The sequence below is a fragment of the Kogia breviceps genome, chromosome 3, assembly GCF_026419965.1.
Source record: "Kogia breviceps isolate mKogBre1 chromosome 3, mKogBre1 haplotype 1, whole genome shotgun sequence".
Taxonomy (NCBI): Eukaryota; Metazoa; Chordata; class Mammalia; order Artiodactyla; family Physeteridae; genus Kogia; species Kogia breviceps.
In genome coordinates, this window is record NC_081312.1 from 130,848,146 (window position 1) to 130,874,003 (window position 25,858).

The following is a 25,858-nucleotide window of genomic DNA, read 5'->3' on the forward strand; positions in this document are numbered from 1 at the left end:
GGTTTTAGGCCGCTTTACACACACTTGATGCACTTACACAGAGATATCAAGACTTAGCTTTTAAGATGCTTACTAGTCGGATAGATACTTGTGCGATGAACAGGGTCTGGTGAGTCCAGTTGATTGAGCAAGGAGTAGGTCGTGTCCATTCCATATTCGGTTTTCGGAAGGGTATCTGTGCTCATTTCAAACTCGAGTTTTATGCGTCACCCCACCTCACCTTTCCCCTGAAGCAGGCATAAGTGTGTTTTCTAAAAGCGTGACTCTGTTCTGTTTGGGGATTCAGTGCATGGGGAGCGATTTTTACATTCCCTCGATAAGTGATATCATAAGTTTCTTTTTTTGTGGGACTTATTTCACTGAGGATGATCGTACCTAAATCCACTCAGGATGCTGCTACCAGCCTCATGACGTGGATTTCATGGCTGAGTGACACTCCATTGGACCTACGTAGCACCACTTGTCCACTTGTCCACTTGTCTTTGTCCACTTGTCCACTCGTCTTTGTCCACTTGGCTCTTTCCTGGGATATGAAACGTGTACCGGAGTGGAGGTTCTTGTCAAGACAGCAGCCCTCAACTTTGGGGTCCCTGTGTCTGGTTGATTTTTTCATTTTCCCAAGGTCAACGCCCATGTGTGGAAGTGCCCTATGCTCTGTGGTTCTGTGTTTTACATGGTTTGGGAAAGAGGATACACTTGTGAAGATTGGCTGTTGGCCATTGACATCCCGCCCATCAGCTTAACAAGGCTCCCTTGACTCCGTGGCCTGTCCTGCCTTTCTGGTTTTTAGACTTTTTTCGCCTGGCCCTTTTGCCCCGGGGGGGGCGAGAGATTTCTTTGTAGTGCTGATTTGCTCTCCCAGGTTGCTTGGTTGGCCAAAAAGGGCGTATGCGTTTTTTCCTGAATATATTCAGGAAAAAACGCATACGCCCTTTTTGGCCAACCGCATCATTGTCCACGTTCTGGCGCTTTTCATGTGCTATCGGGGCCATTCCGATGTACCCGTTGACATCCGTTTCCTGCAGTTCTGCCTTGCGTTCAGCGCCTCTTCGTAGCCTGACCTCAATATATTTTGGGGCGATAGTTATCGTTTAGAACTCTGCAGGTTTGGGAAGTGCAGTGCCCCTGAGCTCCATTTCCCAAGTCGCTTTTTTGTGAGTGGGACGCAACACGGCTGGATGGCTTCACGCCCTATTGTCGATCCGGGGTGGCAGGCTGAACCGCTGGTGAATTCTTCTTCGTGATGGGAAATGAGAGTGACATGTGCCCGACCAAACACCTCCAGCGAGTCTCTCATTGGTTCCCCCTCTTGCAGTTCATCCTGCGGACAAATTGCAGACGGTACGAAAGAGGCATGGAAAGGCGCCGAGTCTCCAAGTGGGGAGATTGTTAGTAAGGGGGCCTGAATGGAGAACACGAGCACCAGGAGATGAAAACTGAGGTGAGTTTCAGAAAGCTTTCCCGATCCCACGGTGTAGCATCCGCTGGGTTTCCAATGAGTGCTTTCGCTGTCGGAAGATTGCGTTGAACCTGGAGAGTTGGGACCCATGGAATGGGGAGCACGCAGGATTCCTTTCAAGGGTCTGCATTTGCTTTCCCAACCTCACCAATCGTCTCAGCCCCAAGAGTGTCCAGCCTTATGTCTTCTGCCGCTGGGGCTGTAGATGTGGTCAATCCTGGTTGCATGCCAGTCCCTGAACGCATTTTTGAAGAAGTTCTCTCTGTTTTGCCCTGCTTGTTTCTTCTTTATGTTGGAAATGTATCCTCAGAATGGGTCTGAGCTGATTTTCCCTGCTGGTTTTAGGCCGCTTTACACACACTTGATGCACTTACACAGAGATATCAAGACTTAGCTTTTAAGATGCTTACTAGTCGGATAGATACTTGTGCGATGAACAGGGTCTGGTGAGTCCAGTTGATTGAGCAAGGAGTAGGTCGTGTCCATTCCATATTCGGTTTTCGGAAGGGTATCTGTGCTCATTTCAAACTCGAGTTTTATGCGTCACCCCACCTCACCTTTCCCCTGAAGCAGGCATAAGTGTGTTTTCTAAAAGCGTGACTCTGTTCTGTTTGGGGATTCAGTGCATGGGGAGCGATTTTTACATTCCCTCGATAAGTGATATCATAAGTTTCTTTTTTTGTGGGACTTATTTCACTGAGGATGATCGTACCTAAATCCACTCAGGATGCTGCTACCAGCCTCATGACGTGGATTTCATGGCTGAGTGACACTCCATTGGACCTACGTAGCACCACTTGTCCACTTGTCCACTTGTCTTTGTCCACTTGTCCACTCGTCTTTGTCCACTTGGCTCTTTCCTGGGATATGAAACGTGTACCGGAGTGGAGGTTCTTGTCAAGACAGCAGCCCTCAACTTTGGGGTCCCTGTGTCTGGTTGATTTTTTCATTTTCCCAAGGTCAACGCCCATGTGTGGAAGTGCCCTATGCTCTGTGGTTCTGTGTTTTACATGGTTTGGGAAAGAGGATACACTTGTGAAGATTGGCTGTTGGCCATTGACATCCCGCCCATCAGCTTAACAAGGCTCCCTTGACTCCGTGGCCTGTCCTGCCTTTCTGGTTTTTAGACTTTTTTCGCCTGGCCCTTTTGCCCCGGGGGGGGCGAGAGATTTCTTTGTAGTGCTGATTTGCTCTCCCAGGTTGCTTGGTTGGCCAAAAAGGGCGTATGCGTTTTTTCCTGAATATATTCAGGAAAAAACGCATACGCCCTTTTTGGCCAACCGCATCATTGTCCACGTTCTGGCGCTTTTCATGTGCTATCGGGGCCATTCCGATGTACCCGTTGACATCCGTTTCCTGCAGTTCTGCCTTGCGTTCAGCGCCTCTTCGTAGCCTGACCTCAATATATTTTGGGGCGATAGTTATCGTTTAGAACTCTGCAGGTTTGGGAAGTGCAGTGCCCCTGAGCTCCATTTCCCAAGTCGCTTTTTTGTGAGTGGGACGCAACACGGCTGGATGGCTTCACGCCCTATTGTCGATCCGGGGTGGCAGGCTGAACCGCTGGTGAATTCTTCTTCGTGATGGGAAATGAGAGTGACATGTGCCCGACCAAACACCTCCAGCGAGTCTCTCATTGGTTCCCCCTCTTGCAGTTCATCCTGCGGACAAATTGCAGACGGTACGAAAGAGGCATGGAAAGGCGCCGAGTCTCCAAGTGGGGAGATTGTTAGTAAGGGGGCCTGAATGGAGAACACGAGCACCAGGAGATGAAAACTGAGGTGAGTTTCAGAAAGCTTTCCCGATCCCACGGTGTAGCATCCGCTGGGTTTCCAATGAGTGCTTTCGCTGTCGGAAGATTGCGTTGAACCTGGAGAGTTGGGACCCATGGAATGGGGAGCACGCAGGATTCCTTTCAAGGGTCTGCATTTGCTTTCCCAACCTCACCAATCGTCTCAGCCCCAAGAGTGTCCAGCCTTATGTCTTCTGCCGCTGGGGCTGTAGATGTGGTCAATCCTGGTTGCATGCCAGTCCCTGAACGCATTTTGGAAGAAGTTCTCTCTGTTTTGCCCTGCTTGTTTCTACTTTATGTTGGAAATGTATCCTCAGAATGGGTCTGAGCTGATTTTCCCTGCTGGTTTTAGGCCGCTTTACACACACTTGATGCACTTACACAGAGATATCAAGACTTAGCTTTTAAGATGCTTACTAGTCGGATAGATACTTGTGCGATGAACAGGGTCTGGTGAGTCCAGTTGATTGAGCAAGGAGTAGGTCGTGTCCATTCCATATTCGGTTTTCGGAAGGGTATCTGTGCTCATTTCAAACTCGAGTTTTATGCGTCACCCCACCTCACCTTTCCCCTGAAGCAGGCATAAGTGTGTTTTCTAAAAGCGTGACTCTGTTCTGTTTGGGGATTCAGTGCATGGGGAGCGATTTTTACATTCCCTCGATAAGTGATATCATAAGTTTCTTTTTTTGTGGGACTTATTTCACTGAGGATGATCGTACCTAAATCCACTCAGGATGCTGCTACCAGCCTCATGACGTGGATTTCATGGCTGAGTGACACTCCATTGGACCTACGTAGCACCACTTGTCCCCTTGTCCACTTGTCTTTGTCCACTTGTCCACTCGTCTTTGTCCACTTGGCTCTTTCCTGGGATATGAAACGTGTACCGGAGTGGAGGTTCTTGTCAAGACAGCAGCCCTCAACTTTGGGGTCCCTGTGTCTGGTTGATTTTTTCATTTTCCCAAGGTCAACGCCCATGTGTGGAAGTGCCCTATGCTCTGTGGTTCTGTGTTTTACATGGTTTGGGAAAGAGGATACACTTGTGAAGATTGGCTGTTGGCCATTGACATCCCGCCCATCAGCTTAACAAGGCTCCCTTGACTCCGTGGCCTGTCCTGCCTTTCTGGTTTTTAGACTTTTTTCGCCTGGCCCTTTTGCCCCGGGGGGGGCGAGAGATTTCTTTGTAGTGCTGATTTGCTCTCCCAGGTTGCTTGGTTGGCCAAAAAGGGCGTATGCGTTTTTTCCTGAATATATTCAGGAAAAAACGCATACGCCCTTTTTGGCCAACCGCATCATTGTCCACGTTCTGGCGCTTTTCATGTGCTATCGGGGCCATTCCGATGTAGCCGTTGACATCCGTTTCCTGCAGTTCTGCCTTGCGTTCAGCGCCTCTTCGTAGCCTGACCTCAATATATTTTGGGGCGATAGTTATCGTTTAGAACTCTGCAGGTTTGGGAAGTGCAGTGCCCCTGAGCTCCATTTCCCAAGTCGCTTTTTTGTGAGTGGGACGCAACACGGCTGGATGGCTTCACGCCCTATTGTCGATCCGGGGTGGCAGGCTGAACCGCTGGTGAATTCTTCTTCGTGATGGGAAATGAGAGTGACATGTGCCCGACCAAACACCTCCAGCGAGTCTCTCATTGGTTCCCCCTCTTGCAGTTCATCCTGCGGACAAATTGCAGACGGTACGAAAGAGGCATGGAAAGGCGCCGAGTCTCCAAGTGGGGAGATTGTTAGTAAGGGGGCCTGAATGGAGAACACGAGCACCAGGAGATGAAAACTGAGGTGAGTTTCAGAAAGCTTTCCCGATCCCACGGTGTAGCATCCGCTGGGTTTCCAATGAGTGCTTTCGCTGTCGGAAGATTGCGTTGAACCTGGAGAGTTGGGACCCATGGAATGGGGAGCACGCAGGATTCCTTTCAAGGGTCTGCATTTGCTTTCCCAACCTCACCAATCGTCTCAGCCCCAAGAGTGTCCAGCCTTATGTCTTCTGCCGCTGGGGCTGTAGATGTGGTCAATCCTGGTTGCATGCCAGTCCCTGAACGCATTTTGGAAGAAGTTCTCTCTGTTTTGCCCTGCTTGTTTCTTCTTTATGTTGGAAATGTATCCTCAGAATGGGTCTGAGCTGATTTTCCCTGCTGGTTTTAGGCCGCTTTACACACACTTGATGCACTTACACAGAGATATCAAGACTTAGCTTTTAAGATGCTTACTAGTCGGATAGATACTTGTGCGATGAACAGGGTCTGGTGAGTCCAGTTGATTGAGCAAGGAGTAGGTCGTGTCCATTCCATATTCGGTTTTCGGAAGGGTATCTGTGCTCATTTCAAACTCGAGTTTTATGCGTCACCCCACCTCACCTTTCCCCTGAAGCAGGCATAAGTGTGTTTTCTAAAAGCGTGACTCTGTTCTGTTTGGGGATTCCGTGCATGGGGAGCGATTTTTACATTCCCTCGATAAGTGATATCATAAGTTTCTTTTTTTGTGGGACTTATTTCACTGAGGATGATCGTACCTAAATCCACTCAGGATGCTGCTACCAGCCTCATGACGTGGATTTCATGGCTGAGTGACACTCCATTGGACCTACGTAGCACCACTTGTCCACTTGTCCACTTGTCTTTGTCCACTTGTCCACTCGTCTTTGTCCACTTGGCTCTTTCCTGGGATATGAAACGTGTACCGGAGTGGAGGTTCTTGTCAAGACAGCAGCCCTCAACTTTGGGGTCCCTGTGTCTGGTTGATTTTTTCATTTTCCCAAGGTCAACGCCCATGTGTGGAAGTGCCCTATGCTCTGTGGTTCTGTGTTTTACATGGTTTGGGAAAGAGGATACACTTGTGAAGATTGGCTGTTGGCCATTGACATCCCGCCCATCAGCTTAACAAGGCTCCCTTGACTCCGTGGCCTGTCCTGCCTTTCTGGTTTTTAGACTTTTTTCGCCTGGCCCTTTTGCCCCGGGGGGGGCGAGAGATTTCTTTGTAGTGCTGATTTGCTCTGCCAGGTTGCTTGGTTGGCCAAAAAGGGCGTATGCGTTTTTTCCTGAATATATTCAGGAAAAAACGCATACGCCCTTTTTGGCCAACCGCATCATTGTCCACGTTCTGGCGCTTTTCATGTGCTATCGGGGCCATTCCGATGTAGCCGTTGACATCCGTTTCCTGCAGTTCTGCCTTGCGTTCAGCGCCTCTTCGTAGCCTGACCTCAATATATTTTGGGGCGATAGTTATCGTTTAGAACTCTGCAGGTTTGGGAAGTGCAGTGCCCCTGAGCTCCATTTCCCAAGTCGCTTTTTTGTGAGTGGGACGCAACACGGCTGGATGGCTTCACGCCCTATTGTCGATCCGGGGTGGCAGGCTGAACCGCTGGTGAATTCTTCTTCGTGATGGGAAATGAGAGTGACATGTGCCCGACCAAACACCTCCAGCGAGTCTCTCATTGGTTCCCCCTCTTGCAGTTCATCCTGCGGACAAATTGCAGACGGTACGAAAGAGGCATGGAAAGGCGCCGAGTCTCCAAGTGGGGAGATTGTTAGTAAGGGGGCCTGAATGGAGAACACGAGCACCAGGAGATGAAAACTGAGGTGAGTTTCAGAAAGCTTTCCCGATCCCACGGTGTAGCATCCGCTGGGTTTCCAATGAGTGCTTTCGCTGTCGGAAGATTGCGTTGAACCTGGAGAGTTGGGACCCATGGAATGGGGAGCACGCAGGATTCCTTTCAAGGGTCTGCATTTGCTTTCCCAACCTCACCAATCGTCTCAGCCCCAAGAGTGTCCAGCCTTATGTCTTCTGCCGCTGGGGCTGTAGATGTGGTCAATCCTGGTTGCATGCCAGTCCCTGAACGCATTTTGGAAGAAGTTCTCTCTGTTTTGCCCTGCTTGTTTCTTCTTTATGTTGGAAATGTATCCTCAGAATGGGTCTGAGCTGATTTTCCCTGCTGGTTTTAGGCCGCTTTACACACACTTGATGCACTTACACAGAGATATCAAGACTTAGCTTTTAAGATGCTTACTAGTCGGATAGATACTTGTGCGATGAACAGGGTCTGGTGAGTCCAGTTGATTGAGCAAGGAGTAGGTCGTGTCCATTCCATATTCGGTTTTCGGAAGGGTATCTGTGCTCATTTCAAACTCGAGTTTTATGCGTCACCCCACCTCACCTTTCCCCTGAAGCAGGCATAAGTGTGTTTTCTAAAAGCGTGACTCTGTTCTGTTTGGGGATTCAGTGCATGGGGAGCGATTTTTACATTCCCTCGATAAGTGATATCATAAGTTTCTTTTTTTGTGGGACTTATTTCACTGAGGATGATCGTACCTAAATCCACTCAGGATGCTGCTACCAGCCTCATGACGTGGATTTCATGGCTGAGTGACACTCCATTGGACCTACGTAGCACCACTTGTCCACTTGTCCACTTGTCTTTGTCCACTTGTCCACTCGTCTTTGTCCACTTGGCTCTTTCCTGGGATATGAAACGTGTACCGGAGTGGAGGTTCTTGTCAAGACAGCAGCCCTCAACTTTGGGGTCCCTGTGTCTGGTTGATTTTTTCATTTTCCCAAGGTCAACGCCCATGTGTGGAAGTGCCCTATGCTCTGTGGTTCTGTGTTTTACATGGTTTGGGAAAGAGGATACACTTGTGAAGATTGGCTGTTGGCCATTGACATCCCGCCCATCAGCTTAACAAGGCTCCCTTGACTCCGTGGCCTGTCCTGCCTTTCTGGTTTTTAGACTTTTTTCGCCTGGCCCTTTTGCCCCGGGGGGGGCGAGAGATTTCTTTGTAGTGCTGATTTGCTCTCCCAGGTTGCTTGGTTGGCCAAAAAGGGCGTATGCGTTTTTTCCTGAATATATTCAGGAAAAAACGCATACGCCCTTTTTGGCCAACCGCATCATTGTCCACGTTCTGGCGCTTTTCATGTGCTATCGGGGCCATTCCGATGTACCCGTTGACATCCGTTTCCTGCAGTTCTGCCTTGCGTTCAGCGCCTCTTCGTAGCCTGACCTCAATATATTTTGGGGCGATAGTTATCGTTTAGAACTCTGCAGGTTTGGGAAGTGCAGTGCCCCTGAGCTCCATTTCCCAAGTCGCTTTTTTGTGAGTGGGACGCAACACGGCTGGATGGCTTCACGCCCTATTGTCGATCCGGGGTGGCAGACTGAACCGCTGGTGAATTCTTCTTCGTGATGGGAAATGAGAGTGACATGTGCCCGACCAAACACCTCCAGCGAGTCTCTCATTGGTTCCCCCTCTTGCAGTTCATCCTGCGGACAAATTGCAGACGGTACGAAAGAGGCATGGAAAGGCGCCGAGTCTCCAAGTGGGGAGATTGTTAGTAAGGGGGCCTGAATGGAGAACACGAGCACCAGGAGATGAAAACTGAGGTGAGTTTCAGAAAGCTTTCCCGATCCCACGGTGTAGCATCCGCTGGGTTTCCAATGAGTGCTTTCGCTGTCGGAAGATTGCGTTGAACCTGGAGAGTTGGGACCCATGGAATGGGGAGCACGCAGGATTCCTTTCAAGGGTCTGCATTTGCTTTCCCAACCTCACCAATCGTCTCAGCCCCAAGAGTGTCCAGCCTTATGTCTTCTGCCGCTGGGGCTGTAGATGTGGTCAATCCTGGTTGCATGCCAGTCCCTGAACGCATTTTGGAAGAAGTTCTCTCTGTTTTGCCCTGCTTGTTTCTTCTTTATGTTGGAAATGTATCCTCAGAATGGGTCTGAGCTGATTTTCCCTGCTGGTTTTAGGCCGCTTTACACACACTTGATGCACTTACACAGAGATATCAAGACTTAGCTTTTAAGATGCTTACTAGTCGGATAGATACTTGTGCGATGAACAGGGTCTGGTGAGTCCAGTTGATTGAGCAAGGAGTAGGTCGTGTCCATTCCATATTCGGTTTTCGGAAGGGTATCTGTGCTCATTTCAAACTCGAGTTTTATGCGTCACCCCACCTCACCTTTCCCCTGAAGCAGGCATAAGTGTGTTTTCTAAAAGCGTGACTCTGTTCTGTTTGGGGATTCCGTGCATGGGGAGCGATTTTTACATTCCCTCGATAAGTGATATCATAAGTTTCTTTTTTTGTGGGACTTATTTCACTGAGGATGATCGTACCTAAATCCACTCAGGATGCTGCTACCAGCCTCATGACGTGGATTTCATGGCTGAGTGACACTCCATTGGACCTACGTAGCACCACTTGTCCACTTGTCCACTTGTCTTTGTCCACTTGTCCACTCGTCTTTGTCCACTTGGCTCTTTCCTGGGATATGAAACGTGTACCGGAGTGGAGGTTCTTGTCAAGACAGCAGCCCTCAACTTTGGGGTCCCTGTGTCTGGTTGATTTTTTGATTTTCCCAAGGTCAACGCCCATGTGTGGAAGTGCCCTATGCTCTGTGGTTCTGTGTTTTACATGGTTTGGGAAAGAGGATACACTTGTGAAGATTGGCTGTTGGCCATTGACATCCCGCCCATCAGCTTAACAAGGCTCCCTTGACTCCGTGGCCTGTCCTGCCTTTCTGGTTTTTAGACTTTTTTCGCCTGGCCCTTTTGCCCCGGGGGGGGGGCGAGAGATTTCTTTGTAGTGCTGATTTGCTCTCCCAGGTTGCTTGGTTGGCCAAAAAGGGCGTATGCGTTTTTTCCTGAATATATTCAGGAAAAAACGCATACGCCCTTTTTGGCCAACCGCATCATTGTCCACGTTCTGGCGCTTTTCATGTGCTATCGGGGCCATTCCGATGTACCCGTTGACATCCGTTTCCTGCAGTTCTGCCTTGCGTTCAGCGCCTCTTCGTAGCCTGACCTCAATATATTTTGGGGCGATAGTTATCGTTTAGAACTCTGCAGGTTTGGGAAGTGCAGTGCCCCTGAGCTCCATTTCCCAAGTCGCTTTTTTGTGAGTGGGACGCAACACGGCTGGATGGCTTCACGCCCTATTGTCGATCCGGGGTGGCAGGCTGAACCGCTGGTGAATTCTTCTTCGTGATGGGAAATGAGAGTGACATGTGCCCGACCAAACACCTCCAGCGAGTCTCTCATTGGTTCCCCCTCTTGCAGTTCATCCTGCGGACAAATTGCAGACGGTACGAAAGAGGCATGGAAAGGCGCCGAGTCTCCAAGTGGGGAGATTGTTAGTAAGGGGGCCTGAATGGAGAACACGAGCACCAGGAGATGAAAACTGAGGTGAGTTTCAGAAAGCTTTCCCGATCCCACGGTGTAGCATCCGCTGGGTTTCCAATGAGTGCTTTCGCTGTCGGAAGATTGCGTTGAACCTGGAGAGTTGGGACCCATGGAATGGGGAGCACGCAGGATTCCTTTCAAGGGTCTGCATTAGCTTTCCCAACCTCACCAATCGTCTCAGCCCCAAGAGTGTCCAGCCTTATGTCTTCTGCCGCTGGGGCTGTAGATGTGGTCAATCCTGGTTGCATGCCAGTCCCTGAACGCATTTTGGAAGAAGTTCTCTCTGTTTTGCCCTGCTTGTTTCTACTTTATGTTGGAAATGTATCCTCAGAATGGGTCTGAGCTGATTTTCCCTGCTGGTTTTAGGCCGCTTTACACACACTTGATGCACTTACACAGAGATATCAAGACTTAGCTTTTAAGATGCTTACTAGTCGGATAGATACTTGTGCGATGAACAGGGTCTGGTGAGTCCAGTTGATTGAGCAAGGAGTAGGTCGTGTCCATTCCATATTCGGTTTTCGGAAGGGTATCTGTGCTCATTTCAAACTCGAGTTTTATGCGTCACCCCACCTCACCTTTCCCCTGAAGCAGGCATAAGTGTGTTTTCTAAAAGCGTGACTCTGTTCTGTTTGGGGATTCAGTGCATGGGGAGCGATTTTTGCATTCCCTCGATAAGTGATATCATAAGTTTCTTTTTTTGTGGGACTTATTTCACTGAGGATGATCGTACCTAAATCCACTCAGGATGCTGCTACCAGACTCATGACGTGGATTTCATGGCTGAGTGGCACTCCATTGGACCTACGTAGCACCACTTGTCCACTTGTCCACTTGTCTTTGTCCACTTGTCCACTTGGCTCTTTCCTGGGATATGAAACGTGTACCGGAGTGGAGGTTCTTGTCAAGACAGCAGCCCTCAACTTTGGGGTCCCTGTGTCTGGTTGATTTTTTCATTTTCCCAAGGTCAACGCCCATTTGTGGAAGTGCCATATGCTCTGTGGTTCTGTGTTTTACATGGTTTGGGAAAGAGGATACATTGTGAAGATTGGCTGTTGGCCATTGACATCCCGCCCATCAGCTTAACAAGGCTCCCTTGACTCCGTGGCCTGTCCTGCCTTTCTGGTTTTTAGACTTTTTTCGCCTGGCCCTTTTGCCCCGGGGGGGGGGGGGGCGAGAGATTTCTTTGTAGTGCTGATTTGCTCTCCCAGGTTGCTTGGTTGGCCAAAAAGGGCGTATGCGTTTTTTCCTGAATATATTCAGGAAAAAACGCATACGCCCTTTTTGGCCAACCGCATCATTGTCCACGTTCTGGCGCTTTTCATGTGCTATCGGGGCCATTCCGATGTACCCGTTGACATCCGTTTCCTGCAGTTCTGCCTTGCGTTCAGCGCCTCTTCGTAGCCTGACCTCAATATATTTTGGGGCGATAGTTATCGTTTAGAACTCGGCAGGTTTGGGAAGTGCAGTGCCCCTGAGCTCCATTTCCCAAGTCGCTTTTTTTGTGAGTGGGACGCAACACGGCTGGATGGCTTCACGCCCTATTGTCGATCCGGGGTGGCAGGCTGAACCGCTGGTGAATTCTTCTTCGTGATGGGAAATGAGAGTGACATGTGCCCGACCAAACACCTCCAGCGAGTCTCTCATTGGTTCCCCCTCTTGCAGTTCATCCTGCGGACAAATTGCAGACGGTACGAAAGAGGCATGGAAAGGCGCCGAGTCTCCAAGTGGGGAGATTGTTAGTAAGGGGGCCTGAATGGAGAACACGAGCACCAGGAGATGAAAACTGAGGTGAGTTTCAGAAAGCTTTCCCGATCCCACGTTGTAGCATCCGCTGGGTTTCCAATGAGTGCTTTCGCTGTCGGAAGATTGCGTTGAACCTGGAGAGTTGGGACCCATGGAATGGGGAGCACGCAGGATTCCTTTCAAGGGTCTGCATTTGCTTTCCCAACCTCACCAATCGTCTCAGCCCCAAGAGTGTCCAGCCTTATGTCTTCTGCCGCTGGGGCTGTAGATGTGGTCAATCCTGGTTGCATGCCAGTCCCTGGATGCATTTTGGAAGAATTTCTCTCTGTTTTGTCCTGCTTGTTTCTTCTTTATGTTGGAAATGTATCCTCAGAATGGGTCTGAGCTGATTTTCCCTGCTGGTTTTAGGCCGCTTTACACACACTTGATGCACTTACACAGAGATATCAAGACTTAGCTTTCAAGATGCTTACTAGTCGGATAGATACTTGTTTGATGAACAGGGTCTGGTGAGTCCAGTTGATTGAGCAAGGAGTAGGTCGTGTCCATTCCATATTCGGTTTTCGGAAGGGTATCTGTGCTCATTTCAAACTCGAGTTTTATGCGTCACCCCACCTCACCTTTCCCCTGAAGCAGGCATAAGTGTGTTTTCTAAAAGCGTGACTCTGTTCTGTTTGGGGATTCCGTGCATGGGGAGCGATTTTTACATTCCCTCGATAAGTGATATCATAAGTTTCTTTTTTTGTGGGACTTATTTCACTGAGGATGATCGTACCTAAATCCACTCAGGATGCTGCTACCAGCCTCATGACGTGGATTTCATGGCTGAGTGACACTCCATTGGACCTACGTAGCACCACTTGTCCACTTGTCCACTTGTCTTTGTCCACTTGTCCACTTGGCTCTTTCCTGGGATATGAAACGTGTACCGGAGTGGAGGTTCTTGTCAAGACAGCAGCCCTCAACTTTGGGGTCCCTGTGTCTGGTTGATTTTTTCATTTTCCCAAGGTCAACGCCCATGCGTGGAAGTGCCCTATGCTCTGTGGTTCTGTGTTTTACATGGTTTGGGAAAGAGGATACACTTGTGAAGATTGGCTGTTGGCCATTGACATCCCGCCCATCAGCTTAACAAGGCTCCCTTGACTCCGTGGGCTGTCCTGCCTTTCTGGTTTTTAGACTTTTTTCGCCTGGCCCTTTTGCCCCGGGGGGGGGCGAGAGATTTCTTTGTAGTGCTGATTTGCTCTCCCAGGTTGCTTGGTTTGCCAAAAAGGGCGTATGCGTTTTTTCCTGAATATATTCAGGAAAAAACGCATACGCCCTTTTTGGCCAACCGCATCATTGTCCACGTTCTGGCGCTCTTCATGTGCTATCGGGGCCATTCCGATGTACCCGTTGACATCCGTTTCCTGCAGTTCTGCCTTGCGTTCAGCGCCTCTTCGTAGCCTGACCTCAATATATTTGGGGGCGATAGTTATCGTTTAGAACTCTGCAGGTTTGGGAAGTGCAGTGCCCCTGAGCTCCATTTCCCAAGTCGCTTTTTTGTGAGTGGGACGCAACACGGCTGGATGGCTTCACGCCCTATTGTCGATCCGGGGTGGCAGGCTGAACCGCTGGTGAATTCTTCTTCGTGATGGGAAATGAGAGTGACATGTGCCCGACCAAACACCTCCAGCGAGTCTCTCATTGGTTCCCCCTCTTGCAGTTCATCCTGCGGACAAATTGCAGACGGTACGAAAGAGGCATGGACAGGCGCCGAGTCTCCAAGTGGGGAGATTGTTAGTAAGGGGGCCTGAATGGAGAACACGAGCACCAGGAGATGAAAACTGAGGTGAGTTTCAGAAAGCTTTCCCGATCCCACGGTGTAGCATCCGCTGGGTTTCCAATGAGTGCTTTCGCTGTCGGAAGATTGCGTTGAACCTGGAGAGTTGGGACCCATGGAATGGGGAGCACGCAGGATTCCTTTCAAGGGTCTGCATTTGCTTTCCCAACCTCACCAATCGTCTCAGCCCCAAGAGTGTCCAGCCTTATGTCTTCTGCCGCTGGGGCTGTAGATGTGGTCAATCCTGGTTGCATGCCAGTCCCTGAACGCATTTTGGAAGAATTTCTCTCTGTTTTGCCCTGCTTGTTTCTTCTTTATGTTGGAAATGTATCCTCAGAATGGGTCTGAGCTGATTTTCCCTGCTGGTTTTAGGCCGCTTTACACACACTTGATGCACTTACACAGAGATATCAAGACTTAGCTTTTAAGATGCTTACTAGTCGGATAGATACTTGTGCGATGAACAGGGTCTGGTGAGTCCAGTTGATTGAGCAAGGAGTAGGTCGTGTCCATTCCATATTCGGTTTTCGGAAGGGTATCTGTGCTCATTTCAAACTCGAGTTTTATGCGTCACCCCACCTCACCTTTCCCCTGAAGCAGGCATAAGTGTGTTTTCTAAAAGCGTGACTCTGTTCTGTTTGGGGATTCAGTGCATGGGGAGCGATTTTTACATTCCCTCGATAAGTGATATCATAAGTTTCTTTTTTTGTGGGACTTATTTCACTGAGGATGATCGTACCTAAATCCACTCAGGATGCTGCTACCAGCCTCATGACGTGGATTTCATGGCTGAGTGACACTCCATTGGACCTACGTAGCACCACTTGTCCACTTGTCCACTTGTCTTTGTCCACTTGTCCACTCGTCTTTGTCCACTTGGCTCTTTCCTGGGATATGAAACGTGTACCGGAGTGGAGGTTCTTGTCAAGACAGCAGCCCTCAACTTTGGGGTCCCTGTGTCTGGTTGATTTTTTCATTTTCCCAAGGTCAACGCCCATGTGTGGAAGTGCCCTATGCTCTGTGGTTCTGTGTTTTACATGGTTTGGGAAAGAGGATACACTTGTGAAGATTGGCTGTTGGCCATTGACATCCCGCCCATCAGCTTAACAAGGCTCCCTTGACTCCGTGGCCTGTCCTGCCTTTCTGGTTTTTAGACTTTTTTCGCCTGGCCCTTTTGCCCCGGGGGGGGCGAGAGATTTCTTTGTAGTGCTGATTTGCTCTCCCAGGTTGCTTGGTTGGCCAAAAAGGGCGTATGCGTTTTTTCCTGAATATATTCAGGAAAAAACGCATACGCCCTTTTTGGCCAACCGCATCATTGTCCACGTTCTGGCGCTTTTCATGTGCTATCGGGGCCATTCCGATGTAGCCGTTGACATCCGTTTCCTGCAGTTCTGCCTTGCGTTCAGCGCCTCTTCGTAGCCTGACCTCAATATATTTTGGGGCGATAGTTATCGTTTAGAACTCTGCAGGTTTGGGAAGTGCAGTGCCCCTGAGCTCCATTTCCCAAGTCGCTTTTTTGTGAGTGGGACGCAACACGGCTGGATGGCTTCACGCCCTATTGTCGATCCGGGGTGGCAGGCTGAACCGCTGGTGAATTCTTCTTCGTGATGGGAAATGAGAGTGACATGTGCCCGACCAAACACCTCCAGCGAGTCTCTCATTGGTTCCCCCTCTTGCAGTTCATCCTGCGGACAAATTGCAGACGGTACGAAAGAGGCATGGAAAGGCGCCGAGTCTCCAAGTGGGGAGATTGTTAGTAAGGGGGCCTGAATGGAGAACACGAGCACCAGGAGATGAAAACTGAGGTGAGTTTCAGAAAGCTTTCCCGATCCCACGGTGTAGCATCCGCTGGGTTTCCAATGAGTGCTTTCGCTGTCGGAAGATTGCGTTGAACCTGGAGAGTTGGGACCCATGGAATGGGGAGCACGCAGGATTCCTTTCAAGGGTCTGCATTTGCTTTCCCAACCTCACCAATCGTCTCAGCCCCAAGAGTGTCCAGCCTTATGTCTTCTGCCGCTGGGGCTGTAGATGTGGTCAATCCTGGTTGCATGCCAGTCCCTGAACGCATTTTGGAAGAAGTTCTCTCTGTTTTGCCCTGCTTGTTTCTTCTTTATGTTGGAAATGTATCCTCAGAATGGGTCTGAGCTGATTTTCCCTGCTGGTTTTAGGCCGCTTTACACACACTTGATGCACTTACACAGAGATATCAAGACTTAGCTTTTAAGATGCTTACTAGTCGGATAGATACTTGTGCGATGAACAGGGTCTGGTGAGTCCAGTTGATTGAGCAAGGAGTAGGTCGTGTCCATTCCATATTCGGTTTTCGGAAGGGTATCTGTGCTCATTTCAAACTCGAGTTTTATGCGTCACCCCACCTCACCTTTCCCCTGAAGCAGGCATAAGTGTGTTTTCTAAAAGCGTGACTCTGTTCTGTTTGGGGATTCAGTGCATGGGGAGCGATTTTTACATTCCCTCGATAAGTGATATCATAAGTTTCTTTTTTTGTGGGACTTATTTCACTGAGGATGATCGTACCTAAATCCACTCAGGATGCTGCTACCAGCCTCATGACGTGGATTTCATGGCTGAGTGACACTCCATTGGACCTACGTAGCACCACTTGTCCACTTGTCCACTTGTCTTTGTCCACTTGTCCACTCGTCTTTGTCCACTTGGCTCTTTCCTGGGATATGAAACGTGTACCGGAGTGGAGGTTCTTGTCAAGACAGCAGCCCTCAACTTTGGGGTCCCTGTGTCTGGTTGATTTTTTCATTTTCCCAAGGTCAACGCCCATGTGTGGAAGTGCCCTATGCTCTGTGGTTCTGTGTTTTACATGGTTTGGGAAAGAGGATACACTTGTGAAGATTGGCTGTTGGCCATTGACATCCCGCCCATCAGCTTAACAAGGCTCCCTTGACTCCGTGGCCTGTCCTGCCTTTCTGGTTTTTAGACTTTTTTCGCCTGGCCCTTTTGCCCCGGGGGGGGCGAGAGATTTCTTTGTAGTGCTGATTTGCTCTCCCAGGTTGCTTGGTTGGCCAAAAAGGGCGTATGCGTTTTTTCCTGAATATATTCAGGAAAAAACGCATACGCCCTTTTTGGCCAACCGCATCATTGTCCACGTTCTGGCGCTTTTCATGTGCTATCGGGGCCATTCCGATGTACCCGTTGACATCCGTTTCCTGCAGTTCTGCCTTGCGTTCAGCGCCTCTTCGTAGCCTGACCTCAATATATTTTGGGGCGATAGTTATCGTTTAGAACTCTGCAGGTTTGGGAAGTGCAGTGCCCCTGAGCTCCATTTCCCAAGTCGCTTTTTTGTGAGTGGGACGCAACACGGCTGGATGGCTTCACGCCCTATTGTCGATCCGGGGTGGCAGACTGAACCGCTGGTGAATTCTTCTTCGTGATGGGAAATGAGAGTGACATGTGCCCGACCAAACACCTCCAGCGAGTCTCTCATTGGTTCCCCCTCTTGCAGTTCATCCTGCGGACAAATTGCAGACGGTACGAAAGAGGCATGGAAAGGCGCCGAGTCTCCAAGTGGGGAGATTGTTAGTAAGGGGGCCTGAATGGAGAACACGAGCACCAGGAGATGAAAACTGAGGTGAGTTTCAGAAAGCTTTCCCGATCCCACGGTGTAGCATCCGCTGGGTTTCCAATGAGTGCTTTCGCTGTCGGAAGATTGCGTTGAACCTGGAGAGTTGGGACCCATGGAATGGGGAGCACGCAGGATTCCTTTCAAGGGTCTGCATTTGCTTTCCCAACCTCACCAATCGTCTCAGCCCCAAGAGTGTCCAGCCTTATGTCTTCTGCCGCTGGGGCTGTAGATGTGGTCAATCCTGGTTGCATGCCAGTCCCTGAACGCATTTTGGAAGAAGTTCTCTCTGTTTTGCCCTGCTTGTTTCTTCTTTATGTTGGAAATGTATCCTCAGAATGGGTCTGAGCTGATTTTCCCTGCTGGTTTTAGGCCGCTTTACACACACTTGATGCACTTACACAGAGATATCAAGACTTAGCTTTTAAGATGCTTACTAGTCGGATAGATACTTGTGCGATGAACAGGGTCTGGTGAGTCCAGTTGATTGAGCAAGGAGTAGGTCGTGTCCATTCCATATTCGGTTTTCGGAAGGGTATCTGTGCTCATTTCAAACTCGAGTTTTATGCGTCACCCCACCTCACCTTTCCCCTGAAGCAGGCATAAGTGTGTTTTCTAAAAGCGTGACTCTGTTCTGTTTGGGGATTCCGTGCATGGGGAGCGATTTTTACATTCCCTCGATAAGTGATATCATAAGTTTCTTTTTTTGTGGGACTTATTTCACTGAGGATGATCGTACCTAAATCCACTCAGGATGCTGCTACCAGCCTCATGACGTGGATTTCATGGCTGAGTGACACTCCATTGGACCTACGTAGCACCACTTGTCCACTTGTCCACTTGTCTTTGTCCACTTGTCCACTCGTCTTTGTCCACTTGGCTCTTTCCTGGGATATGAAACGTGTACCGGAGTGGAGGTTCTTGTCAAGACAGCAGCCCTCAACTTTGGGGTCCCTGTGTCTGGTTGATTTTTTGATTTTCCCAAGGTCAACGCCCATGTGTGGAAGTGCCCTATGCTCTGTGGTTCTGTGTTTTACATGGTTTGGGAAAGAGGATACACTTGTGAAGATTGGCTGTTGGCCATTGACATCCCGCCCATCAGCTTAACAAGGCTCCCTTGACTCCGTGGCCTGTCCTGCCTTTCTGGTTTTTAGACTTTTTTCGCCTGGCCCTTTTGCCCCGGGGGGGGGGCGAGAGATTTCTTTGTAGTGCTGATTTGCTCTCCCAGGTTGCTTGGTTGGCCAAAAAGGGCGTATGCGTTTTTTCCTGAATATATTCAGGAAAAAACGCATACGCCCTTTTTGGCCAACCGCATCATTGTCCACGTTCTGGCGCTTTTCATGTGCTATCGGGGCCATTCCGATGTACCCGTTGACATCCGTTTCCTGCAGTTCTGCCTTGCGTTCAGCGCCTCTTCGTAGCCTGACCTCAATATATTTTGGGGCGATAGTTATCGTTTAGAACTCTGCAGGTTTGGGAAGTGCAGTGCCCCTGAGCTCCATTTCCCAAGTCGCTTTTTTGTGAGTGGGACGCAACACGGCTGGATGGCTTCACGCCCTATTGTCGATCCGGGGTGGCAGGCTGAACCGCTGGTGAATTCTTCTTCGTGATGGGAAATGAGAGTGACATGTGCCCGACCAAACACCTCCAGCGAGTCTCTCATTGGTTCCCCCTCTTGCAGTTCATCCTGCGGACAAATTGCAGACGGTACGAAAGAGGCATGGAAAGGCGCCGAGTCTCCAAGTGGGGAGATTGTTAGTAAGGGGGCCTGAATGGAGAACACGAGCACCAGGAGATGAAAACTGAGGTGAGTTTCAGAAAGCTTTCCCGATCCCACGGTGTAGCATCCGCTGGGTTTCCAATGAGTGCTTTCGCTGTCGGAAGATTGCGTTGAACCTGGAGAGTTGGGACCCATGGAATGGGGAGCACGCAGGATTCCTTTCAAGGGTCTGCATTAGCTTTCCCAACCTCACCAATCGTCTCAGCCCCAAGAGTGTCCAGCCTTATGTCTTCTGCCGCTGGGGCTGTAGATGTGGTCAATCCTGGTTGCATGCCAGTCCCTGAACGCATTTTGGAAGAAGTTCTCTCTGTTTTGCCCTGCTTGTTTCTACTTTATGTTGGAAATGTATCCTCAGAATGGGTCTGAGCTGATTTTCCCTGCTGGTTTTAGGCCGCTTTACACACACTTGATGCACTTACACAGAGATATCAAGACTTAGCTTTTAAGATGCTTACTAGTCGGATAGATACTTGTGCGATGAACAGGGTCTGGTGAGTCCAGTTGATTGAGCAAGGAGTAGGTCGTGTCCATTCCATATTCGGTTTTCGGAAGGGTATCTGTGCTCATTTCAAACTCGAGTTTTATGCGTCACCCCACCTCACCTTTCCCCTGAAGCAGGCATAAGTGTGTTTTCTAAAAGCGTGACTCTGTTCTGTTTGGGGATTCAGTGCATGGGGAGCGATTTTTGCATTCCCTCGATAAGTGATATCATAAGTTTCTTTTTTTGTGGGACTTATTTCACTGAGGATGATCGTACCTAAATCCACTCAGGATGCTGCTACCAGACTCATGACGTGGATTTCATGGCTGAGTGGCACTCCATTGGACCTACGTAGCACCACTTGTCCACTTGTCCACTTGTCTTTGTCCACTTGTCCACTTGGCTCTTTCCTGGGATATGAAACGTGTACCGGAGTGGAGGTTCTTGTCAAGACAGCAGCCCTCAACTTTGGGGTCCCTGTGTCTGGTTGATTTTTTCATTTTCCCAAGGTCAACGCCCATTTGTGGAAGTGCCATATGCTCTGTGGTTCTGTGTTTTACATGGTTTGGGAAAGAGGATACATTGTGAAGATTGGCTGTTGGCCATTGACATCCCGCCCATCAGCTTAACAAGGCTCCCTTGACTCCGTGGCCTGTCCTGCCTTTCTGGTTTTTAGACTTTTTTCGCCTGGCCCTTTTGCCCCGGGGGGGGGGGGGGGCGAGAGATTTCTTTGTAGTGCTGATTTGCTCTCCCAGGTTGCTTGGTTGGCCAAAAAGGGCGTATGCGTTTTTTCCTGAATATATTCAGGAAAAAACGCATACGCCCTTTTTGGCCAACCGCATCATTGTCCACGTTCTGGCGCTTTTCATGTGCTATCGGGGCCATTCCGATGTACCCGTTGACATCCGTTTCCTGCAGTTCTGCCTTGCGTTCAGCGCCTCTTCGTAGCCTGACCTCAATATATTTTGGGGCGATAGTTATCGTTTAGAACTCGGCAGGTTTGGGAAGTGCAGTGCCCCTGAGCTCCATTTCCCAAGTCGCTTTTTTTGTGAGTGGGACGCAACACGGCTGGATGGCTTCACGCCCTATTGTCGATCCGGGGTGGCAGGCTGAACCGCTGGTGAATTCTTCTTCGTGATGGGAAATGAGAGTGACATGTGCCCGACCAAACACCTCCAGCGAGTCTCTCATTGGTTCCCCCTCTTGCAGTTCATCCTGCGGACAAATTGCAGACGGTACGAAAGAGGCATGGAAAGGCGCCGAGTCTCCAAGTGGGGAGATTGTTAGTAAGGGGGCCTGAATGGAGAACACGAGCACCAGGAGATGAAAACTGAGGTGAGTTTCAGAAAGCTTTCCCGATCCCACGTTGTAGCATCCGCTGGGTTTCCAATGAGTGCTTTCGCTGTCGGAAGATTGCGTTGAACCTGGAGAGTTGGGACCCATGGAATGGGGAGCACGCAGGATTCCTTTCAAGGGTCTGCATTTGCTTTCCCAACCTCACCAATCGTCTCAGCCCCAAGAGTGTCCAGCCTTATGTCTTCTGCCGCTGGGGCTGTAGATGTGGTCAATCCTGGTTGCATGCCAGTCCCTGGATGCATTTTGGAAGAATTTCTCTCTGTTTTGTCCTGCTTGTTTCTTCTTTATGTTGGAAATGTATCCTCAGAATGGGTCTGAGCTGATTTTCCCTGCTGGTTTTAGGCCGCTTTACACACACTTGATGCACTTACACAGAGATATCAAGACTTAGCTTTCAAGATGCTTACTAGTCGGATAGATACTTGTTTGATGAACAGGGTCTGGTGAGTCCAGTTGATTGAGCAAGGAGTAGGTCGTGTCCATTCCATATTCGGTTTTCGGAAGGGTATCTGTGCTCATTTCAAACTCGAGTTTTATGCGTCACCCCACCTCACCTTTCCCCTGAAGCAGGCATAAGTGTGTTTTCTAAAAGCGTGACTCTGTTCTGTTTGGGGATTCCGTGCATGGGGAGCGATTTTTACATTCCCTCGATAAGTGATATCATAAGTTTCTTTTTTTGTGGGACTTATTTCACTGAGGATGATCGTACCTAAATCCACTCAGGATGCTGCTACCAGCCTCATGACGTGGATTTCATGGCTGAGTGACACTCCATTGGACCTACGTAGCACCACTTGTCCACTTGTCCACTTGTCTTTGTCCACTTGTCCACTTGGCTCTTTCCTGGGATATGAAACGTGTACCGGAGTGGAGGTTCTTGTCAAGACAGCAGCCCTCAACTTTGGGGTCCCTGTGTCTGGTTGATTTTTTCATTTTCCCAAGGTCAACGCCCATGCGTGGAAGTGCCCTATGCTCTGTGGTTCTGTGTTTTACATGGTTTGGGAAAGAGGATACACTTGTGAAGATTGGCTGTTGGCCATTGACATCCCGCCCATCAGCTTAACAAGGCTCCCTTGACTCCGTGGGCTGTCCTGCCTTTCTGGTTTTTAGACTTTTTTCGCCTGGCCCTTTTGCCCCGGGGGGGGGCGAGAGATTTCTTTGTAGTGCTGATTTGCTCTCCCAGGTTGCTTGGTTTGCCAAAAAGGGCGTATGCGTTTTTTCCTGAATATATTCAGGAAAAAACGCATACGCCCTTTTTGGCCAACCGCATCATTGTCCACGTTCTGGCGCTCTTCATGTGCTATCGGGGCCATTCCGATGTACCCGTTGACATCCGTTTCCTGCAGTTCTGCCTTGCGTTCAGCGCCTCTTCGTAGCCTGACCTCAATATATTTGGGGGCGATAGTTATCGTTTAGAACTCTGCAGGTTTGGGAAGTGCAGTGCCCCTGAGCTCCATTTCCCAAGTCGCTTTTTTGTGAGTGGGACGCAACACGGCTGGATGGCTTCACGCCCTATTGTCGATCCGGGGTGGCAGGCTGAACCGCTGGTGAATTCTTCTTCGTGATGGGAAATGAGAGTGACATGTGCCCGACCAAACACCTCCAGCGAGTCTCTCATTGGTTCCCCCTCTTGCAGTTCATCCTGCGGACAAATTGCAGACGGTACGAAAGAGGCATGGACAGGCGCCGAGTCTCCAAGTGGGGAGATTGTTAGTAAGGGGGCCTGAATGGAGAACACGAGCACCAGGAGATGAAAACTGAGGTGAGTTTCAGAAAGCTTTCCCGATCCCACGGTGTAGCATCCGCTGGGTTTCCAATGAGTGCTTTCGCTGTCGGAAGATTGCGTTGAACCTGGAGAGTTGGGACCCATGGAATGGGGAGCACGCAGGATTCCTTTCAAGGGTCTGCATTTGCTTTCCCAACCTCACCAATCGTCTCAGCCCCAAGAGTGTCCAGCCTTATGTCTTCTGCCGCTGGGGCTGTAGATGTGGTCAATCCTGGTTGCATGCCAGTCCCTGAACGCATTTTGGAAGAATTTCTCTCTGTTTTGCCCTGCTTGTTTCTTCTTTATGTTGGAAATGTATCCTCAGAATGGGTCTGAGCTGATTTTCCCTGCTGGTTTTAGGCCGCTTTACACACACTTGATGCACTTACACAGAGATATCAAGACTTAGCTTTTAAGATGCTTACTAGTCGGATAGATACTTGTGCGATGAACAGGGTCTGGTGAGTCCAGTTGATTGAGCAAGGAGTAGGTCGTGTCCATTCCATATTCGGTTTTCGGAAGGGTATCTGTGCTCATTTCAAACTCGAGTTTTATGCGTCACCCCACCTCACCTTTCCCCTGAAGCAGGCATAAGTGTGTTTTCTAAAAGCGTGACTCTGTTCTGTTTGGGGATTCAGTGCATGGGGAGCGATTTTTACATTCCCTCGATAAGTGATATCATAAGTTTCTTTTTTTGTGGGACTTATTTCACTGAGGATGATCGTACCTAAATCCACTCAGGATGCTGCTACCAGCCTCATGACGTGGATTTCATGGCTGAGTGACACTCCATTGGACCTACGTAGCACCACTTGTCCACTTGTCCACTTGTCTTTGTCCACTTGTCCACTCGTCTTTGTCCACTTGGCTCTTTCCTGGGATATGAAACGTGTACCGGAGTGGAGGTTCTTGTCAAGACAGCAGCCCTCAACTTTGGGGTCCCTGTGTCTGGTTGATTTTTTGATTTTCCCAAGGTCAACGCCCATGTGTGGAAGTGCCCTATGCTCTGTGGTTCTGTGTTTTACATGGTTTGGGAAAGAGGATACACTTGTGAAGATTGGCTGTTGGCCATTGACATCCCGCCCATCAGCTTAACAAGGCTCCCTTGACTCCGTGGCCTGTCCTGCCTTTCTGGTTTTTAGAGTTTTTTCGCCTGGCCCTTTTGCCCCGGGGGGGGGGGCGAGAGATTTCTTTGTAGTGCTGATTTGCTCTCCCAGGTTGCTTGGTTGGCCAAAAAGGGCGTATGCGTTTTTTCCTGAATATATTCAGGAAAAAACGCATACGCCCTTTTTGGCCAACCGCATCATTGTCCACGTTCTGGCGCTTTTCATGTGCTATCGGGGCCATTCCGATGTACCCGTTGACATCCGTTTCCTGCAGTTCTGCCTTGCGTTCATCGCCTCTTCGTAGCCTGACCTCAATATATTTTGGGGCGATAGTTATCGTTTAGAACTCTGCAGGTTTGGGAAGTGCAGTGCCCCTGAGCTCCATTTCCCAAGTCGCTTTTTTGTGAGTGGGACGCAACACGGCTGGATGGCTTCACGCCCTATTGTCGATCCGGGGTGGCAGGCTGAACCGCTGGTGAATTCTTCTTCGTGATGGGAAATGAGAGTGACATGTGCCCGACCAAACACCTCCAGCGAGTCTCTCATTGGTTCCCCCTCTTGCAGTTCATCCTGCGGACAAATTGCAGACGGTACGAAAGAGGCATGGAAAGGCGCCGAGTCTCCAAGTGGGGAGATTGTTAGTAAGGGGGCCTGAATGGAGAACACGAGCACCAGGAGATGAAAACTGAGGTGAGTTTCAGAAAGCTTTCCCGATCCCACGGTGTAGCATCCGCTGGGTTTCCAATGAGTGCTTTCGCTGTCGGAAGATTGCGTTGAACCTGGAGAGTTGGGACCCATGGAATGGGGAGCACGCAGGATTCCTTTCAAGGGTCTGCATTTGCTTTCCCAACCTCACCAATCGTCTCAGCCCCAAGAGTGTCCAGCCTTATGTCTTCTGCCGCTGGGGCTGTAGATGTGGTCAATCCTGGTTGCATGCCAGTCCCTGAACGCATTTTGGAAGAATTTCTCTCTGTTTTGCCCTGCTTGTTTCTTCTTTATGTTGGAAATGTATCCTCAGAATGGGTCTGAGCTGATTTTCCCTGCTGGTTTTAGGCCGCTTTACACACACTTGATGCACTTACACAGAGATATCAAGACTTAGCTTTTAAGATGCTTACTAGTCGGATAGATACTTGTGCGATGAACAGGGTCTGGTGAGTCCAGTTGATTGAGCAAGGAGTAGGTCGTGTCCATTCCATATTCGGTTTTCGGAAGGGTATCTGTGCTCATTTCAAACTCGAGTTTTATGCGTCACCCCACCTCACCTTTCCCCTGAAGCAGGCATAAGTGTGTTTTCTAAAAGCGTGACTCTGTTCTGTTTGGGGATTCAGTGCATGGGGAGCGATTTTTGCATTCCCTCGATAAGTGATATCATAAGTTTCTTTTTTTGTGGGACTTATTTCACTGAGGATGATTGTACCTAAATCCACTCAGGATGCTGCTACCAGCCTCATGACGTGGATTTCATGGCTGAGTGACACTCCATTGGACCTACGTAGCACCACTTGTCCACTTGTCCACTTGTCTTTGTCCACTTGTCCACTTGGCTCTTTCCTGGGATATGAAACGTGTAACGGAGTGGAGGTTCTTTTCAAGACAGCAGCCCTCAACTTTGGGGTCCCTGTGTCTGGTTGATTTTTTCATTTTCCCAAGGTCAACGCCCATGCGTGGAAGTGCCCTATGCTCTGTGGTTCTGTGTTTTACATGGTTTGGGAAAGAGGATACACTTGTGAAGATTGGCTGTTGGCCATTGACATCCCGCCCATCAGCTTAACAAGGCTCCCTTGACTCCG